Source organism: Lutzomyia longipalpis, chromosome 3 (assembly GCF_024334085.1).
Source record: "Lutzomyia longipalpis isolate SR_M1_2022 chromosome 3, ASM2433408v1".
NCBI classification, from domain to species: Eukaryota; Metazoa; Arthropoda; class Insecta; order Diptera; family Psychodidae; genus Lutzomyia; species Lutzomyia longipalpis.
Window position 1 is genome coordinate 25,160,482 of NC_074709.1, and position 17,353 is coordinate 25,177,834.

The 17,353-nt window shown below is 36.7% G+C and overlaps 2 protein-coding genes across 3 annotated transcripts in view; one reads left to right on the forward strand and one right to left on the reverse strand.

The window, feature by feature from the left end:
- LOC129792945 (beta-1,3-galactosyltransferase 5) overlaps positions 1–17,353 on the reverse strand; it is a 1,144,668-nt gene that overhangs the window by 814,051 nt on the left and 313,264 nt on the right. The window lies entirely within an intron of this gene.
- Positions 1–17,353, forward strand: part of LOC129792925 (lysosome membrane protein 2) — a 46,314-nt gene that overhangs the window by 6,668 nt on the left and 22,293 nt on the right. The window contains exon 1 of one of the 2 annotated variants that reach the window (XM_055832344.1): positions 1,864–2,895. The exons of the other annotated variant lie outside the window; for it this stretch is intronic. The gene's annotated coding sequence lies outside the window, so the exon portion shown is untranslated. Of the gene's footprint in view, positions 1–1,863; positions 2,896–17,353 lie in introns of those variants that run through there. 2 annotated transcript variants of the gene reach the window in all.

Sequence of the window (17,353 nt, forward strand, 5' to 3'; positions counted from 1 at the left end):
TTGTGGGTGTGATGAGTAGCAATTAATTGGGGAGAACGTAAGCAAAACGCGGTGTGATTAAAATTTCTTCACAGATGACACAGCAAAAGATGAACGAGGCGGGAGCGAAATTTCCCGCGCGATAAAATTGGTCAAATTGCACGGTTGATTCTCGCCACAGACGCGATAATTACATCGGAAGGCATTCCAAAGGCGCGAACAATATGTGTCAGTAGACTGAACTAAAAAAAAATAAATTGTATTATTTACAAAATTTCCACCTGAATTACCTTTTGAAATTCTTACAATGTAACACAGAAGAGATAAATTTCTCTTTCATGCGGCACAGATTTATGATCCATCTCTTTTGGCTTATTTGTCACTCAATTGCATTATTGGGTAATTTCTTGCTTCACTTCTCAATGAATTGGCATCAACTTGAGATGGTGGCTGCTGGTCGGAGGCAATAAAACACACCTTATGCAGTCAGTAAGAATGGCAAAAGTGTAACAAAATGGGTGAAAGCTCTCCATTTGGTTACTATTATTGAGAAATTCGTGAATGTACTAAACATAATACAATATAGTGAAGAAATGAGAGATCTTTATTGACTTTTATTGATTTATTATTACTTTGAATTACCTTTCTCACCTGTGCAAAGATACGTGAGATTGCACGGGTGAGGAGATAGACTACCGAAAATTATATTAGATGATTTTATACTTGCCTTTTTCTCTTATAAAATAGCAATAAACGAAGAAATTGCGGAAATACAACATGATTTTTTAATTATCAGAATTTGGAATAAAAAAATCTGCTCCCTGTAATACTATTCTAACTTGAATTATCTAAAAAATTTTTGATTTTTGAAGGGAACAATTTTAATTCTTTTATTTGATTTCTTTAAGTGTTTAGAAGCACAAAAAATATACAAAATGTATTTTATTATTATGCAGCATATGCTAATTCGTACATATGCTTCATACTCTTATGCTTCGTTTTTATCTGACACAATTTGAATGGAAATTAATAAGAATAAATTAGATGAAAAAAAAACAAACAAATCAATGAATAAATAAAACATAAAAACTTTCTTAGATAAAGAAATTATTATGCATCTTTGTAAACCAATATTTATTACGAATATGCTCTACACTGATATGCTTATTTTGCATATTTTCTTGAATTTATTTTAAAAATTTGAACTTTTTTAGATAAAAATTGTTTTTAAAGCATCAAGGTGTGGTTGCTTTTTTGCATCATGTGCTTAATATGCTTCCATTACATATGCTGCATAATGTAATTAAACTTCCTATAAAATATCATAATTGGGAATTTCAATAAATTATCCCAAAACAAGTTTCCAAATACACTTATGCTCCATACGCTTCCACAGCATATGCAGCTCGATAAAGTGAATTCCACGCATAAGTATCCTAACTCAATAAATTATAATAAATCACCCCAAACAAGCTACCAAAATACAATAATTCATTGAAAAAGACCTCAATAAATTGCAAATTGTGAAAATAATTAGGTGGAAAGTACTCACAGTCAGTAAAACCCTTCATAAATGGCATAAACTACTTACCGTAATCACCAACAAAATTGCTCTATCAAATTTCAAATCATCTTCTCTTGCGTTGAATGATAAATTACGGCCCATTAATCACTTCCGAAAGAGTTTTGAGAAGCACTGCGAAGACTTTTGCACGAAATCGATGAATCTCACCGATCAGTACACGCATACAGGCGCAAGGTGGAAAATTGTATGTTTTTTTCCCGCCACATTATTTGCACACAAACACACACAGGTGAGCCGGCTGAAACGGCGCAAAGCTCTCCCTGCCCACCAACTTAAATAAACTTACATTAACGATTCGCGAGCTTAGATTGTGGCTGGCTGCATGCCTTACAGAGCGCACTTGATATCCGAAAGTCTCGGTGCTCGCAACGGTCAGAAAGTGATTTTCAACCACCGCGCTCAATTCGCGATTGAACCTTTGAGCAGTCACACGCACTGCTCCTCAGACTTATCCGTCCATCCTCAGTGTTTTATTGAAGAAAATATTCTTTTTTTTTATTTAATTCAATTGAAAGAAAAATTTCAAGTTTCGCGGAAAATTCCACAAAAGGAAAAAAATCCTTCAACGTTGAAGGATTTTTCTAGCAGCGCGAAAGTGCTTCCTTTTTCCACCCAGGAAGCAAAAACGAATCATTATTTTGGACAATTAATTCGTGCAATTGCCCATTTCATCATCAAAACCCCGAAAGTCTCGTGATTTTCTCCGTATGGTGATTAAATGAGAAAAGAAGAAATAATGAAATCGTGCTCAACCATTTGTTTTTATCCCTTCTTCAGCAAATGAAACAAATTTTACTACAAATATCTACCATTTGGTGACAAGTCCACTGGAACGGATTTTTCATCACCAAATTGGTGGACAAACCTCTCGCTTGTTTTTCCCCCCTACATCCATATACGAGACCGATTCGCAAGAAAGAGCTTTTGGGCAGAGACGGTGCTGCGAGTAGTGGAGTTGTTTGCTTTTCTTATTAAAAAACTTCCGATCGTGAACTGCAAAGGATGGATTTTACTTTTTGAATCACTCAAAAGTGCCTGAAAAAACCCCTTTTTGAAAGAAAATTTCCCCTCAGAGTGTTTAGTGATCAACCCCTTTGAGACAAAAGAAATCTGTGAGGAAAATTATTGGGGGAAAATTTGTGCTGAAAGAAAACTCTAAATTTCCTCCCTCTGAGATCAATTCTTGCGGATTTGTGAGTGGCTCTTTGAAGTGATTAAAGATTTCAGTGATGTCGTGTGTTGGCGTTTTGTGGTGAGAAAATGATAAAATAGACTCATTAGGAGAAAATCTCATCAACACAAAAACCCTTTCTAGTGAATTTGGATTCAAAGTGAGTAGAAAAAATTTGCTCAAAAAATGATCAAGAAAATTACTTTAATTAGTTTCTCAATGTACAAAGAAAAATTCCTCAAAGTGTTGAAAGGGTTAACAAATCAAAAAGAAAAAATCTTCACCTCTAAATTCTTGATGATCTTGAGAAGGAAAATCTTTCATATATAATAAGATTTCCAATGGAGCAGAAAGCAAATGTTATTTAAATGAAATTTCATCGCACGTTGTAGATTCAAAAGTATTTACAGGAAGTTGCTTATCAGAATATTTTTACGAATAATCATAAAACTTATTAGTTTTTTAGTGATATTTATGAAAATATTTAATTGACAAATACGGAAACACTGAAATTACGAAGGTTTACCTTTGCAATATACAATTCAAATGCAAATTCGTTAAGTGTACACATAACTTTTGTACAAGAATATTAGAAAGGTAAAGAACTAAATAATTTAGAAACTTTTTTTTGGAATAATTTTTTATTGAAGTTGAATTGATTTGTTTTTAAGGAATTTATTGAATTGATTAATTATTTTTTATATATGCAGTGTTCTTAATCAAGCTTGAAGCTTAAGCTTTCTTTTGCTTTTAATTTGTCTTTCAAATGAATGAAGAACTTTATTTATTATAATAATTTTTTTTTTAATAGTTATCAAAATTTTTTTGCAGAAAAATTACTTTCAAACTGGGAGGATATATTACTTCAGAATTTATCAAATTATTCAACCCTTTGAGGACAATTTTGGATGGGAAAATATCTCTCAAAAACGATTTTTAATTATCATTAATTTTCATTATTTCATTTTACTAATTTTTTAAAAAGTTTTTTTTTCATTCCTCTCGTGAAAGGATTAAAAAAGGAGAGGATTTTTTATTTCTCAATTAATTTGTTCATTAAATTTACTTCTTAAATGATTAATACAAAAATATGACATTGAAAATAATACGAATTAACTTTCAGAAGAATTTATCAATCGATTAAAACAAGATTTAAGTTATTTTTTTTTAATTCTAAAACAGTAGATCGAGAGAATAATAATCACAAATTGTAGGAAAAATGTTGATAAGAAGATGAACAATTAAGAGAAGAAAAAAATGTTTTTATTCATTTGTTTTATTTCAATTCTTTAAAGATATATTCAGAACAATTCTAGAGGTTTTAAAGTTCTTGAGATAGTTTTTTTTCTAACATATTTAAATTTATTTATCTTTATGCAATTTTTATTATTTTTTTAATTTTACGTAATTAATGAATTTTTAATTCCTTTATTGCCACTAAAACTTTATTAAACTCACTCCCTATTGATTTGATTTTATTGAACTCTCCCTTTTTTTGCACCTTTCTAAACCTTTTTGTGTATTATTCAAACCTTTTATTAGTTCCAAATTTTTCTTTTGATTTTCTCAACCCTTTTACGATCTCTATAAATCTTTTCAGTCCAATTATGCAAAAATGTGCAAAAAAAAACTCTTTAGACATTTTCTCGTCAACATACATCATCATCATTATTGCTCAACATTTTCCGACTTGTACGCTCTGAATTTGCACACTTGTCCGCCCCCTAAAATGTGTGGAAATCGCTCGCGCGCGCGTCTTCTTGTGTGTGAGAAAAGCATTTCTTTTTTTCTTCTTCTTTTCATGTTTCTTTTGCCATAAATACAAAAATAATCATCATTCGCTCGCATGAATGTCACATTACATTGAACTACATCTTACATAATTGTAGGCGCCGATTTTTTTTTATTAACTGAGAGTGACTGTGATAGCCAACCCTCTTTCAGCGTACCGGTCCTCTCGGCATCAAGGCTCACGAGAGAATGACCAACGCATGATAAGCACCGCTAGGGCAACGCTTATCAACCATCACAGCCCTCTCCGAGAGAGATTACACACATAACGGACCATGGCACGGGATAATATTTTTGGCCTTCGGTCTCAATGCCTACAATTCGGCCAGCCCTGACACTGTTGCCGTCCCTTGGCAACGCCTTAGGTCTATGTAGGGTGGCATGTAGGGTAATTCAAATTAGGGTCCTCACTAATTTCTTTACGTTCCTTCGCATACTAGGGTCCTCACTAGCATATCACATTAGGGTCCACACTAATGTATTGGTCAACCTTATAATCTACTAGGGTCCACACTAGTAGTTCACATTGGATCTCCGACCAATGTACTGACCAATTACTCCACCATCTACTAGGGTCCACACTAGTAGATTGCATTGGACTCTCACCAATGCTTTGGCCATTATCCACTAGGGTCCACACTAGCAGATCACATTAGGGTCCACACTAACGTATTGGCCAACATCCACTAGGGTCCACACTAGCAGATTGCATTAGGGTCCACACTAATGCATTATAGCTACTCTTCAATTATTTCCGTTCTTCTTTGGCCATTTCCTCAATTAATGTGGCCATTAACCTACAGAAATAATTAAAAACATGGAACAAACTCACCGAGTTTTATTTCCCACTCGTCCAGTTCCATGCTGATCCTCTCCTCCTGAGATTAGCATGCCGCCCAAGATGCCCAAGATGGAATCGCCGACCATTCCATCATCCTGCCACTGCCTTCGGCCCTCCCGATCTGCAGCGGGAAACTCCTGACTCTCATGTAGGCACTTTCTCTGTGTCCGTGAGATTGACCTTCACGAGAGCATCCCCGTGCTCATTGAACACGTCTTGATCCTTTAGCGTGAGGATCATTGATTTCCCTTCGGTGAATTCTCTGGCATCATGCTCAACATGCAATTACCGGAGATCATGGGATCCATCGAAGGCTTTTCGTGCCTCCTTCTCATCCACTGAATCCCCTTGAATTTTCTCCTCCACTTCCTCGAGCCACTTCGCTGCCTTTCTGCCTTCTTGCGCAGCTTTTTCTTCTCAATTTTCTCACTTTTGGTGTGAGATTTTTTCCCGTGACGTCCGATCTATGGGCAAAGTTTTTAGTCCCCTGATGTGCTCCTCCTTGGCACTAAAAACCGCTCCAATTGGTGGGTGCATTTGTCGCTGCACGCGACATCACAAGCCACTGCACGATACACTTCAGCTGGAAACTGTTGACGATCACCCTCAAGACCCCCATTTGGGACATCCATGAGCACGTTGTTCCTCCTTTTTCTGCCCACACTATGCCCAAGCCACTGACACGCATTCTTCGAACATGTCTCGACATGTTCGAACGTGTTTTTTCCTTTTTTTTCCTGCTCCTCCAAGATCATGGAGCACTTTAACACCACCGATACGCTGATTAATCCTCCTGCGCCTTCCAGTCCCATTTCATGTTCCGTTAGGGACTCCCAGCAGCACCTCCTTGACGTCCTCCAAGTGCCATCCATGTGGCGCACTTTCTTTTTTCCACATGCCGCCACGACGACTTTGCATTTTTTTTCACTTTTTCACAGCTACGCACTTGGATTTTTTTTATACTCACTTCTATGGATACAATTTTGGTTGTATCCCACTTCTGAATTTGTAGGCGCCGATTTTTTTTTATTAACTGAGAGTGACTGTGATAGCCAACCCTCTTTCAGCGTACCGGTCCTCTCGGCATCAAGGCTCACGAGAGAATGACCAACGCATGATAAGCACCGCTAGGGCAACGCTTATCAACCATCACAGCCCTCTCCGAGAGAGATTACACACATAACGGACCATGGCACGGGATAATATTTTTGGCCTTCGGTCTCAATGCCTACATAATGAGTTCCGTTTGTGGGGGGAGAAGACGCTAAACATATAACAAGAAAGAAAAAAGAAGAAAAAAAACGAACCACACGCAAAATGTGCGATCTCCGGACGTCTCGGGAGAGAGAACTTTGCGCAATTTCAATATAATATTTATTGTAAATTTTGTAAATATAAATGTGGTAAATTTATAATATTAACTATAAATACCTCATAATTATGTAATATGTGTACGCGCCGCAAACATGGTGCAGGCACTCTTGAGACAACTCTCCGTACGTATTAACATGGGTGATGCCAAAATGGGAGAAATTGAAATGTTCTTTCCATCAATTCGAGCCACATTGGCGGTGGTTGGTGCAACTACAAGATGTTCCAGACACACTGATTTGTTTTCTTTTGCTAAAAGAGTATTTTTGTTGAATATTTTTTTTTTTTGGCTTTTTTTATAAATATTTTCGAAGATTTTCTAATAATTTAAATACAGAAGAAAATTTCAATTTTTTAGTAAATTTTCCCAGATTTTTTTTCGAAATTGTGATATGAGGCTTCCGGAATAAAACTTATAAGTCCTCTACCGGAAGTTTTGGAGAGGATTCAATTGAATTCTGTGCAAATTGTGAAAGAAGGAATTAACCAGAAGCAGATAACACATCGAAATTCTAGAATAGGACTCACAATTAGTCACTATTTCACTTCCGGAAAATGAAACTTTATCTTTCGGATATACAAATTTAGTATTTATCAAACAATTCAAATCAAATATTAACCCATTTTTTTCGTTGTCTAAGTTTCTTAATAAGTTCCTGACAAGATTCTTTCCAGATGTGAATTATTATGCATAATTTTTACTCAAAATTAACATTCAATGATTGAAAAATAGATACTTGTTAAACAAAAGTTTGATTTTTTCTTGAATTTATTTTATTTGTTAATTTTTAGGCAACTCCCGGCATTATAAATAAATCCAATGAAAAAATGGAATAGAAAATGATTTAAATTTTTTGATAAATTCAAAATATGGGCAAATTACTTCTGTGTTGCCAATCAAAGGTGAATTAATTTCTAAAAATTAGAACACTTTGTTCTTCCGGAAGTACCAGATCTATCTGATAAATCGGAACTAACCTACAAAACAGACTGATTCATTGATCTTCGGCAGAAACTTTAAAACAAACAAAATGACCCATTTCTCTCAAATTTAAAGAAAAACTATTTTCAAATCCTTAACGGAAAATTTGCTCAAAAGCATAACAAACTATAAACAAAAACATTGTGTCTGGAACACCTTGATTGCAACTCGTACAAAGTGTCTCTCTGTCGATTTTACAACAACGCCAGTGCAAATGACTTCACGATGACTTCTCGCTCCTCATTTTATGTACATTTCGATATGAGCGATTGAAAGTGAAATCAGTGATATTATACCTCCTTTTACATAATTAGGCATTATATTGGCGCACAAGGAAAAATCTCCGTATCGAAATTTTTCATTTATCTATGAATGTGTGTACATAAGTAATTTTGAGGTTCGTCGCCTCATTGATGTCTTTTGTTGGCTACACTACGCGAAAATTGTCCCGCAAATCTCGCATCGTGGTGCATTCCACCATTTTCCACCATGTGGGACCTGTTCGCGAGGAGACCAAAAAAACCAGTTGCACTCGTTGGTATATAATGTATCTTGGTATATCTCAAAAAATAAACATTACACCGGTATGATGCAATCTATGCGGCGCAACGGAGACTTATTGTGCAGCCTCGTCGGACAAAATGTGCAATTGTACGCACAACTGCCGAAAGAACTAACCCTGGTGCAATCTTTGATGGGCATGTCCGACAAGAAGAAAGTCTTGTGCTATTTTTTTTTTTTAATTTTAACTCTTCTGTGTGACTCAAAATTTGCCTAATTCAGGACAAACGCACACACGAATCTCGCACAATTGGCTAAGAAAAGTGTTGTGAAAAGCAATAGGAAAAAGGCAACAGAAAAATAAATAACATGAGAAGAACCACAAGTTTGCTTTCAAAAGTCTTCTTTTCACTTTCGAGAATTCTTTTTGTTTTCCACAATATGTGTATTCAGGTCAAAATTGTGCAAAAAGAGACATGAAGTATCATCGAACCAATAAATTCACTGACCACACGCTGCACAAAATTACTCACGAAAATATGTATACAAGAAAATAAAGAGAAATGCATTGGTCGGGAAAGGAAGACGTTAAAGACTACTTGAAGATGATTTTGGAGAAGAATTATGTCATCAAGTGAAACACTGGGCAGCAAAAATTATTGTCTCTGAATATTTCTTTTGGAAAAGAGAACTGAGAACTTATTTTCTAAGTATTTTCAAAAAAAAATTTTTGATATTTTAGAACGCTTAGAACCTTTTGGAATTATTAAAAAAAAAAAAAAACACGAAATGGCTTCTTTAAAATGAACCATTTGATTCTACGATAGACCTGAAGAATGAAACAGTTAGTAACCGAATCTAAGAGTTAGTTCAGTTAGAGAAAAAAAAATCAATGATCACATCCGTGGTTTTACTTTGTTTTCATCTTCAATAAATCGAAATTCTTCAATTTTATTAACAAATCTTTAACACTTAAAGCCCTTAAAGTTACAATGAAGACTTAGAAAAAAAAATTACCAAAATGTTGTAATTAAAAGACATAAATCAATGCTAAAATGCAATCTTATTAATAGTCCTAAAATCAAGTAAATGTTATATACTGTTGCGGCGAAGCCAAACAATGCCCTCATAAAAACCCCTAAAAACACAATTTTGGCTTTTTGTGAATCACCCTGTAATTTTTTTTGCCCCTAAAACTAAAGAAAATGAGGAAAAACCCGCTCCGGGAAATTATTCCCATAATTTCCCACATTTTTTCCACGATTCTGGAATCTGATTCTGGAATCCCCAAAAATTTACATGCCCCTTGGGCAAAAATCACAAATGACGCACCCTTTTGCCTATATTGCGTCATTTGTGTGAAAGAGCTCAACCTGTTCAGACGTGTTTCAATGGAGCGGAAGCGAGAGGGAAAGAAGCCTTTTGGCTATAAAAAGAAGGCGGAGAAGCCCAGAAATTCATTCGCACGGCAGCAGCCTTACAGGAAAGAACAATTTTCCAACAGAAAGCCCAATTGGCAAACAAAAAGGCAGCAAAACTTTCATGAGCTCTCAAGAGATCATCGAGAACATTCAGCAAGCTCTGGAAGAAGGAGCAATAGAAGACAGCGAGAAGAATCGCCACAACAGCGAGAAGAATTGCCACAGCAGCGAGAAGAATCGCCACAACAAGAAAACTTTGATCCAAGCGGAACATCCGCACTTGATCTCACACTCACCGGCAATACCGCCGACAGGGGAGAATCCTCAAAGCACTCCTCAACATTTGATTCAGCAGGAAGATCTGGTCAGAGCTACTTCCCAGATTCTGCATCACACTCCGGTGCACGAACAAAATTACCACCGGAGAATTCGTGCAACACAAAATCCACCGAACATCATCGTGCAACTCATTGTGCACGCCCCAGAGCCTCCGCAGAGAGTGACGAGTGGGAAAATCCGCAAAGTCCGCTCAAGGACCCGCGGTACCAAAAGGGATCGTCGAAGATTGGGCCGGCAGTAAGTCTTAGGACTGTGGCTTGGGTGAAAGAACTTCCCCATTCCACCTCTGCTGGTGAAAATCCATCAGGGACACGCACAAAGTCCCCCATTCTTGATCAACGCTCCACAGGAGCAATTGCTAAATCCCCAAACGGGAACAAACATCCCACAAGGGCACCTTTGGAGCCCCCAAAAGCACAGCCAAGGCTGCGAAGTGCCATTGTAAAGAGCATTGTGGGGAATAACAGCCCCAAGCACATTCCCCGTCGGAGTGACGCTCACGCAGACCCAACTATCCGCAAGCGAACCCTTCCGGACATCCGGAAGGTCTGCAAACCTCTCTCAGAGAGTGCTCCCACTCCAGAAGTGGTCGAAGTAGACAGCGAAGTCGAGGGTGCGCGAAACATCATTGCTCCAAAAGTGCGCACCGCGCACATTTCGCGCCTAGACACCCTCGCGAAGGATCTTGGGCTTTCGTCAGAGAGCTCCAGCACCAGCTACCACTCTGATTGTTCTAAGTGCCGCAGGCATCAGAACCCTGCCACCACTGTCGAGGTTGGCATTCAATGCTGCCTCGAGGGGGTTGAATCACTGCATATCACCCCAGTGGACACTGCCACAGTGGGCACTCAGAGTGAGCCCATAAAGTGGCCATACGATTTGGGACTACTAAAGAAGTTGGAGGAAATTCCCGAAGGCGATCGGGATCTCATCACGTGCCAAGAAGCATTGCTAAGAAGTGTGGTAGGGAGGAAATTGAGTCCCATTGGGAATCTTTACGCCATTGCTCCACAAAAGCCTCCTCCACGTGCACGCAGCACATCGAGCACATCAAAGAAGAAGAAGGACGCCGCGGCAGAGGCATCCACAACAGATTCTGCAGCCACTCAGCTCGCCGCAGAGCCAGCATCCGGCGACACCGCATAGACGTGAATCCAACCATTGTGCAGCAAGAAGCTGCCCTCCTCTAGAAGGGCAAGAAGCCCGTGCAAAGAATTTATTTCTTGCAGCAAGAAGCTGCTTTCTTTTGTAAGGGCAAGAAGCCCATAAAAATCCCTTGTAAGACCCCCGAAGAGCGAAATAAACGCACCATTGAATTTTTCCATTAAACCCTCAATCTTTTCACTGGTTCCTCCCATGCAGGGAGTCATGGCAGAGCAGTCAGCACCAGAGCTTTCCGCGGCTTTAAGCCCCGCCGCAACAATACTTTTCAGTGATATTTTGTAGTTTTATTTCTTTACAGCCAAAATAAAAAATACTGATCTTTTTATTTTTTAACCATTTTGAGTTTCTAAAGATTTCTTAAGAATCTTATAAGAATCTTAAGGATCTTTTGAGAATCTCCTTAAAATACAAGCCTTTTCGACGTGCGCCATCATGCTAATAACTCTTAAATATTGTTAAGCGTCCAATTTCTTAAATTTTCCTCGTTTTTTATTCTTAAATTTGTTCTCTAAATTTTATTTGAATTTTAGGAAGCTTCTACACTTAATCTTACTTAAGGATGGAAAAATTATTTCCAGTCAGGTAATTTGAAAAAAATTCCAAATCAATTTAATAAAACTTTTTCAATTTTAAAAATAAAAAAAAGCCAATGATTTGTTCATAAAAAAAATTGTTGATCAGTGTACAGTATTTTTGTACTTTTTGCTTCCAATTTCTTGCCCTTTCGTGCCATTCATTCATAAATAGTTTGTGGGATTATTTTTCTTTTCTTTTATTTGTTCAAAACCCGTCAAATTTGGTGCATATTTTGTATGATTAGAGCGCAATGCTAAGAAAAATTCCATTCAATCCCAAACGAGGACGGATGTTGAATTTTTTGCATTTCTTGGAGACCTTGAAAGCCCTTGCACTCAAAAACTCTGAGCTTTAATTATTACAACAGCTTTACCTTTGCATTTGATGTCAAGTTTACGCTGAAAAAGAAATTAATTCAAATGTTTTTTCGATCAATTTTTTAAAAATAATATGATTAAACTCCTCCTCTTTGTAGTAAAACAGATTTATTAATAAACCTACAACAGTGTGTCATCTAGTGCCCTCTATAATTTGATTTGTGAGCAATAAGAAATTTCCCCCGTTTACGCAATATCTGCTTCGCACGTTGTTATTCGATTAAATCTCTCAGTGTAAATACTGTAATTAAATTTAAAGTTAAAAAAAGATCCTTAAAATTCCACTCACGCGAATTTTTTTTGGATGAAAACGACAAATCGATATCTTTTGTATATTTTTGCGTTTAATATATACACAGATAGTTAATTATCTCAGCGAAAAAAAACGTTCGAAAAGGCAAAATTTCAATTTTTCACGCATAACGCCTTTTGCGAATTCGGTCATAACCAAATCAGTTCAGCAAAATGCACCAAAAAGGCGGGTTTGGGTCGCGTGGAACAATGATAAATGTAAACTTTTCACATTTTATCGAGATGGCATTTCGACGATGCAAGAGACTTTGCGCGAAAGGCGTTCGACGAGGAAAGGAATGCATAAATGTCGTAACTTGCATACAAAACCGAAAACATTGTTTGAGCTTTTTTTTATCGAGCTTTTTGCTACCTATATTCAATGGTTTTTCACGTGATCTAATCGAATTGGCTGCAAAAGGGAAATTTATTCACAAACAAAAAAAAGAAACGATTTTCTGCAGAAAGCGAAGATAAAGACGCAGATCAATTGATCTCTTTAAGTTAAATAGAAGCTAATGTGGCTGGCTATTTCTTTAACAGAGAGTGAAAGACAAGTGGATTCTTTTTGTGGTTAACAGCTGCGAAAGAAGATAAAAAAAGAATCCCAAAAAGAAACACGTTTCGAAGAAAGTTGATCTCTGCCGCGTGATCGGTTTGTGGTGCAAAAGAAGAATTTTCTCATATTAAACACGAGGCAGCATAAAAATGAATTGGCGCACTTTTGTAATTTTTCGGCAGTACCTTTACACGCCTCAAGAGGTGTCTGGAATAGTTGTCCGACCTACCTCAATGGTGTGACCAAAGTGCTTTCGTGTCGTGCAAGAGATGCAGGAAAGTGTTGGTCACTCTGCAAAGTAAAGTAAACTCTTGTCGCGCTTCGGGTTAACTTTTCACCAAAGCATCTCACTTTACTTGCACGGGGGACCACGTAACATGTGGAGTTGAACATAAATTGTAGAACACGTTTGATATTACTCAATCGCCACTGTTTTTCTTCTCCAGCTCTCACCAATCTCGCACCACGGCGAATTCTTTTCCCTCGCCATGCTATGTACACATACAATTTTCAAGTCCCCAACATATTATGCACTCCAGAAATCATGTTTAAAGCTGACATCTCGTTGAATTCCAATCAACAACTTCTTTTACTTCTACCTGTGCCCGCATAAAATTTAAAATAAAAAACTCTCGCTTAGGCAAAGAACTTTTCCTTCCCCCAAAAAAAGTGATTGGCTCCACTCCTCTCTTAACTCCTAAAAAGCCAGCATGAGAGAGCATAAGAAATTATAATTGACTTGGAAAAGAAGATGTTGAGAAAAAAAAAGAGTTACATATCCATCATATAATTGACCCTCGCATTGATTTTGACCGGAACACAACCCGGAGGCGATTGCCGCCACAAAAGACTTTCAATTAGAATGTACAACACACACCCGGAGAGATGCTTTCATTTTGCTGGGTGCGAAAGAGTGAAAGATCATCTCAGAGTACAAAAACTTTTATGTTTAATAATGGTTCGTACTAAGAGGGTATTAATTTGTAAATCACCCAGAGAGGAGTAAAAACAAGCAAAATCGTTTGGCCTTTTTTTGTCGTAGGTACGTATAGAAAACTTTTGCCGAAACATTGATGAATTGTTTTGTGGATGGAAAAGAGAAAGAAGTGAAAATTCCTAATATACATTTTGGTCTGAATTGATTCTTTTTTTATTAGTGTGTGGAGAAGGAGTTTATGCATTTTGGCGTACCTTTGTCATGTTATTGAAAGCAAAGAACTAGACACAGATTTTTCTTGCTATTTTAGTAAAGGTTTATTTAATTAACAAGGGAACCTTACAAACTGTAAAGAGCTATTTTGAATTTTTATTAACAAATTAAGTTTATTTTAGTTTAAAATTAATATTCACTTAATATGAGACAAAGAATTTCATTTAAAAATTCATTTACAAAAAAAGTTTAATTTTTATGTGAAAATGTAGTAAAATCATCCCTGTTACACTATTAATTAATTGTGAATTTACTTTTTTATGCATTTCCAATTAATTTCCACGTTTATTCTCTGGCACAAAGTTAATTAAATATTTGTTCAGAAACCACCCTCAAAGAAAGGACTTAAGCAATAATTCCAAACGAATTGCAATGCTCCCTTATAAGTGAATTAAACAATCATCAAACGAAGATTAAGAAAAACTAAGAGTTTTATATCTTTCCTTGGTTATTATCCCTCCTCATCTTACCTCAATATAACAAAGAATAAATTTAATAGGATTTTATTAATCCAGTCTTCCAAAATTTCCAGACATTTTTAACACATTTGTTGCCGCATATTCATAACAATTCAATTGGCACCTCATCGCATTCCTTCAATAAATCTTTTCAGTGCCTTTTTTTCCACCTCCCGCCCATTTGTGAGTAAAGTCTGTGAGCTCAATAAATTATATAACTCTGTCAATTGAGGTATGATTGCAAATTAAAATTCTTAATTTTTTTCCCACACCTGCTATACTAAAAAAGCTGGCAAAAGCGCGCGATGGACAACTGAGGCGGAAGAAAATTGCAACAATGACTTTGCGATTTGAATTGACCGCATAAACGAGCAATTAACTTTCGAATAAGCCCAATGATATTGCCCAATGAGCCAAAGTCCAAACACTACTCTCCCGGAAAATTCAACATTGAGAACCCCCCAATGCATATTGAGACCAAAGGGGCGGTCCTGAGACGTCAAAGCTCAATTTTTTTCCTCCTGTTGCAATTTGGTGTGAAGAAATAATTAATGAAAAAAAAAATAATTCGATTTAGTCCGAAAGCTCTCTGTGGCGCGTATTGACGGCCTAATGAAATTTACTATTTCAAGGTCTGCCACCACTCTATTGGCGTATAATCAATCAAGAGAGGAGTTCTTGTAAAAGTTAATTTATATTGTTATATGGCTGGTTGTGTTATTAAAACATCCACAGTGGGATTTCAGCAATAATATATGGCGATTTCGTTCCATTTAGATGCACCACGAAACTCCCCCCGCCATGCGCGTCTCTTTCAGCAAGAATATCAGGTGCAAAACGCCAAGCATTTGAAGTTCTTTAGCGCGCGCAATTCAAGTAGCAATTGAGGGCATCTTCTTTTCACAAAATGCGTGTGGAAGCTCCTACCGCAGAAGCTCCCTTTTTATAAAATAATTAGTGAGTTAATAAAAGATTGAAGAAAAAAATGCTTTATACAAGACGAGAAAAGACGTCATTTCTCAATAACATAACGTCTCAATACAATATGCGCGGACAGTTGTGTCTTTTTGTATACTTCATACATCCATTGTAAAGCACAAAATGAGCTTTTTTGCAGCATGAGAGGCATTCTCTGAGCTGCCAAATAGTAAAATAAAATACTCACAGGGGTCATTATTAAATTTCTTTCACATTTGCAGAAAATGTGCGATTTTTTGGGTGTTTCCCAAAACATGACCGTGATACCCCGCAATGTGGATCGAATGCTAAATTGATTGCGGTATGCAGTCTATTATGTGAAATTACATATTTCCACCATTTACATGACTTTTACCCTCAGCTGGTGTTGCTAAAATGTTTACCAGAACTGCTGCACTTTTATGGGGCAATTTCTGATTTATTTATTTCATTAATGGGCTCAATTTGGGCCAATATTGGGCTCTTACTGGAAGGTATGTATTTTTTATACAACGCCACGTTATTTATTCACTTAAACCCTTTAAGTGCTGCATTCTTGCACGTGGAGTGATAAATGAAAAAGGGGAGGATAAATGTTGATATTAAGCGGTTTGAAATCTTTTTTATGAAAAAAATAATTCATTGTCTCTGAAGTTCTTCTTGAAATTACACGAAATGGTCTTATCGATCAAATTCATCACAAAAGCTGAATAAATATCCTCTAAAAATATTCTAAATTACAGAAAAAAAATTTAAAAGACTCCCTAGAGTTCATTTCAAGGACTACTTAAGGATCTTGCATAAAACATTAAGGAATTAAAACGTAAACAAGCCTTCAAATCTTCTCAAGAATAAAAACAATATACAAAACAGGTAGTTTGCTTTAAAAAATGCAAAAGCTCAATTTCCTAAAAAAAAATGCAATGAAAACTTAAAAGAAAAAAATCCCCTTGAAAGCATCTCATTAAAATAAAAAAAAAAGTAAAGAAAACAGCATATGGGAATAAATAATTAAATAATACACAACGAAATGCAAGAGATTCGCGAGCAAAATTCCTAGAATTTTTCCATATACTCTTCTCACTTACATCTGTGAGGTTAATTGCCGGAATTTCCTTGGCGAAAATTCATATTTTATAGAATAATTCTATGTGAGAGGTGCAAAGATATACAGCATGTAGTTGGAGGTGATTTTGTGTGTTAGGTGACAAAAATCTCACATTGCTGATAAATCATTTCACTTTCCGCATGGTGAGAGAGCTACCGTCTTGATGGAATTTAGCTGGTTGTGTTGCTAAAATGTGGGGCAATTGCTGTATCACGTGCTGTGTGGTGCATTGATGCAATTCCATTGAATAATATAATCCCCGTATAGTATGAGACGGCAAAAAGGAGAAGAATGTCTCACGAGAGAGAGAAAGAAAGATGTTGGTTGTTGGCTTTTCTTTGAGATGATAAAAGAGAGTGAAGGTGCTTTAGCGGCGCGGAGTTGCGGGCAAATGGATTCGATGTAATATACAAGAGTGTGGATCTAAGCACGACACACTGAATGCAGGTGAGATTGAAGACAACTTATTATGTAACTTTCTCCGTGCATAAACTCGCGCAGATTCTCGTCTCGTGGTTGCACTTTCGCCACACGGAGGCGAACTCAGTGATCTCTTATGCGGCAGCATCTCTTGTACCGCAACATGTTTGATAATACATCATTTGATGTCCTTTTGTGACCTCATCGACACACTTTATGCAGAATTCTGTGCTTTGGGTGAAATTTTAACTT